General features: G+C 38.2%; 1 protein-coding gene and 1 long non-coding RNA gene across 2 annotated transcripts in view; one reads left to right on the plus strand and one right to left on the minus strand.

The window, feature by feature from the left end:
* The window catches only part of lrrc8c (leucine rich repeat containing 8 VRAC subunit C), a 13,813-nt gene extending 10,049 nt beyond the window's left edge, over positions 1-3,764 (minus strand). The window contains exon 1 of the mRNA XM_032525797.1: positions 3,552-3,764. The gene's annotated coding sequence lies outside the window, so the exon portion shown is untranslated. The remainder of the gene's footprint in view (positions 1-3,551) is intronic.
* The window catches only part of LOC116695510 (uncharacterized), a 22,329-nt gene that overhangs the window by 1,358 nt on the left and 16,351 nt on the right, over positions 1-4,620 (plus strand). The window lies entirely within an intron of this gene.

A 4,620-nucleotide genomic window follows, 5' to 3' on the forward strand; every position in this document is an offset into this window, starting at 1 on the left:
GAGAGAGAGAGAGAGAGAGAGCAAATGTGCATGCTGGTGCCTTCTGTTTACTTTAACCAAAGGCAAGGGCATCAGCTAGTTTAAGGCTAAACTACTAGAGAAGAGATTGTTTGTGATCAATCTATACACAGTACATATAGGAACAAAGTTGTGTATAAAGTAGTCCAGTTTATTGTCCAAGGAGCGGACATTGGCTGTGAAAATAGTCTGAGCGAGCTGGTCTGCTGGGGTTAGCCTTTAGCTTGACAAACACCAGCTCGTTTGGCGTGTTAACGTTTCCTTAGTCTATATCAACGACGTTCAACTTCCAGGATCGCTCCGGTGGCGCCAAAAACTTCAGCGGATACACCTCTTTGTTTCTTTGATGATTGTTTACCATGCCGCCCGGAGGCTCTGTACCAAATTTGGTAAAGATAGCCCATTAGAGGATGCTATAATCAACGCAGACCATTTTGGGCCATTTTATCCCTTCTGATGTAAAGTGCGTTGTATATGACGTCAAACGGCACTTCTGATTCCTAACTTTGTAACCTGCAAATATAACTAGTAGAAACATACTGTCTTGAAGAACTAAAAGCTAACAGTCTCCCCGTTCTGCTGAGGTCTTTGTTGTCTTCCTATCCCTTACAGAAGGTTTTGGATCCAGCCTAGAGGCCCAGAGTTTTTCGGGGCCTTGTGCAATTATATATATATATATATATATATATATATATATATATATATATATATATATATATATATATATATATATTCATGTTCCGTTTTATTTATTTGTCTTCATGGTCCTACAATCTTTAACATCCAAGTGACCTCAGTGCAACACAAATATTCTCATATCCCAGTTTTTCCTGAAAAGAAACGATGTTCATAGATTGACTATGGACAACAGGGTTGATGTTTTACAAGCTTTTATAGAAAAGGATATCCTAGGGCTCTGGGATATTTGCAAAGGTATTGTACAAGAGGTATTGTACCGCCGACCTTGCGGCTCACACATCTCAATATTTCCTGACGTCTGCCTCCCCTTTGGGTTCGCAAGCTCCCCAGTTCCCTGATACCGTCGGGACAACAATTTTAGTTATTTAAAGTATTTTTTTTTCTCTGATTCATTATACTGAATATGTGTCTAAAATGTTATATATCTATATATATATATATATATATATATATATATATATATATACTTTTTTAAGTAAAGGTGTTGACAAAAGTACTGGGTGACTGTATCAAGCCGGGGCATGCCAGGCCCCAGGGAAGTTTGCCGTGCTTGGGAATGTAATTTTATTCCCGGAAGTTAGGCGTTTTTTTGGCTTCATGCGCCTCTGAGCAGCTCTCATAAATGGGGCTCCACCTTGAACCTTGTGTCCAATTGTCTTTAAACATCCATGGTGCGTGCCTGTGCTTGCCAGATGTTAGGCCAGACAGAGAGGGGGCAGGGAGAGCTGGGGGAGGAGGTCTCCCTCTACTTTAAGATCTGGCGTTTTTTTTTAATATTCTACCTCCTGCAGCTTTCTAACAGCTGTAGCTTGAATAAGAGTGTGTAAGAGCGTTGTATCCCTGACGCAGCTTTCTGCTCACATGCTCTAGTCACCTTCTGTAAAGTGCTTACTGCAGCTGCAAGTGTCCTATTTCCAGTGTCTGTCTGGCAGTGGAGTTGGCTGCATTGTCATTCAAACTTAGAAGGTCTACTCAGTAAAAAAAAAATGTGTATAAGAACTGGTGATTTTTGTAGTAAAACATCTGAGCTTGAAATTAATTTTGCATAAATTGTATCACAATGTGCTGTTGGAAACAATGGAAAATGCTAAGTAAATGTAAAATATCATCCAAATACAAACATATCCGTATGTGTCCAAAGTTTAATCATATCATCAATGTATCATGTAATGAATACTCTACAAGGTGCCAGACCATTATGTGCAGTGTTTTAGGATTTGCAGCTCCACGGTGCCTAAGAGACATGTGCTGGCATTAGCTGATTACATCTACACTCCAGCTATAGTTCATTATTAATGAGTTTAGAGCAACGTTGAAAAGGTTCGCTAAAAGCATGTTGGCTTTGAGAGAGATCATGATTTTGATACGTTTTAAGATCTGTATTGATTCACCCATCTCAGGGTCGTAACACCCGGCGGGATGGAAAGCCATGGAGGGGATGTTCACACTTAACTGTCTACTGAGGTTCAGAACCATTATTAATTGTATATATTACTTTATCTTATTTGTACATTGTACTTATCCTTTTTAGTTTTTATATTTTGCTTATCTTTTATACCTGTTGTACGTGTCCTTGTACCATGGGTCGGAGAGCAACATATTTTCAATTGCTCTGTTTGTCTGGCACATATTGCAGAATTGACAGTAAATTTGAATTGATTCTATTTCTATCTATCTGTGCAGTTTCATGTGCCAAGGTTTGAAATATACATCTATTGATTTTAATTCCTAGCATTAAAAAATATGTATTAATCCACCAGACACATCTGTATTCAGGAACACTGATTTAGTTACTCTGGATTACTCTGGATCCGTGCTGTGACCAGTTTGCATTGGAACTACATGTTAAAGGAAGAAATGAGTTCTGTGTTCTACATGTTCAAGTACTGCACTTAAGTACTATTTTGAGGCAATTGAACTTCACTTCCCTATTTTCTATGAACTTTCTGCTTACTATGTACTTTATACTCTTACTCACAACATTGCTGTAATTACTAGTTACTTTGAAGCTCAACCTTTCCCAACATTTTTTGAACTGTGGAATGTTTTTCTATTGTCAATTAGGTAACCTCTCAACCACAATGTTTGAAGGCTTAAAGGTGGTGATGATGGACTGTTTATCTTGCATACTGAGGACCTACGTTATTCCACTGCCACGCCTCTTCATTAGACTAGCGGCAGGTCCGGACTCTTGAGTCTATTGATTCCGAGTCCGATTCCAATGCCCATAGTCACCAATGTAAATATTAGACCTGGTTTTTTTTTTTACCATCCACATAACTCCCAAACATTCTGACACTAAAATGGCCTTTTTCAGACAAACAAATCAGTGTTCAAAATTTGTTGTTCAAACCCTTTTTCTGTCCCTGGAACAATCTCTTGTGAGATCTGGCGACACAGATAAGCTCTTGAATGCTTTTATAAAAACTAATTTCATTATTTTTTTGCTAAACATGGCTTTTAACTGTGCAACTATCGAATGTGAGCAAAATAAAATATGAATACATTATGCAAATATACATTTCCATCCATCCACAGGACATTCACTACACTTTCAAACGAGACCACGCCCATCTAGGAGACAGCTAGTGTGTCTACTGTTTCATAACATTGGCGCTGCTTTGAACGCGGCTTTTTAGCCTTGTGCACGCAAACTAAAACGTGTCCTATTCATAACGACTATAAGAATATAGCAGGTTAACTAACAGTAATCTCAGTCTAAAGTAGTTGGTGAGACGCTACGCCGAGCGCAAATCACTCTATCTAGCCTATACATCGGACCAATATGCTCCCAGACCTACCATACATCATAAACAAAAGTGTGAGGGATTTACCTTCTTGTTAGATGAGAGCTGGCGTTGAGGATGTAAGTGCTCGGCTTTCAAGCGACGAGATTTGGGAACATGATGTGCGCGCTCCCCCTTCTCTTCTGTCCGCCGACCTTCCTGGATCTCCGAGCACAGACCATGCGGGCATGCCTACTGTAAGTCACTGCCAGGGGCGTGGACTTCTGAGGAAACCCGAGCACAGACTTTGATGTTTGTGATGAATGCGGTTTTTTTAGGACAGCTAAGGGGAGGAAGGCAATGATCTGCTAGTGATACTCACAGAAATAAACAACAGCTCTAGCACTGTTGTCCCATATATCTATACATTTGCCTTTTCAACCTAGTGAATAAAAGTATCTTTTAGTTCAAGTCAATAAAAGTGTATTGATAACATGCAGTGGTGGACGAATTCCCATCTTGTATTTAACTTACATTCTGTATTTAAGTAAAAGTGTGAAATGTGTGAAAGTAGGCTACACCTACTCCACCGACAAATAAAAGTCCTTTGTCCAAATCTCTTCCAAAGTAAAAGTACAGGCTTATCATCAGGTAAATGTAGACCTACTTAAATGCATCAAAGTAAGTATCAACATTGATAAACATATGGAGGCCTACATGGTTTAACCTTTAGCAATGCATTGTGTTTTATGAGCTTATCATATGTGAAATAATAAATAATAATAGTAAATTAGGCTATAAAGTAACTAAAAATGGAAATACTCAAGTAAAGTAGGCCACATCAAATTGGTACTTTGTTGCAGCACTTGAGTAAATGTTGTTAGTTATTTAGTTTTCATTTGTAATAAATGCATAAATACATCTCCAAAATAATCTTGTAAAAATGTAGAGATTTACGAGGTGCCGTTTGTACACGGCTCACGCTGAAAATAACAGCAAAATGTTGTCACATTTAGCTTCAAACAATGTTTAGAAAACTGGTATGAATTTTGGAGGGTCACGTATTTTCACATTTACAACAATATTTGTCAACTTAGAGATATTTTAAATAGTTAAATCCAAATGTTACATGTTACACCTAAATGTTAACTCTAAATGCTAAATCTAAATGTTAAAT

This window comes from Etheostoma spectabile, chromosome 9 (assembly GCF_008692095.1).
Source record: "Etheostoma spectabile isolate EspeVRDwgs_2016 chromosome 9, UIUC_Espe_1.0, whole genome shotgun sequence".
NCBI lineage: Eukaryota > Metazoa > Chordata > Actinopteri > Perciformes > Percidae > Etheostoma > Etheostoma spectabile.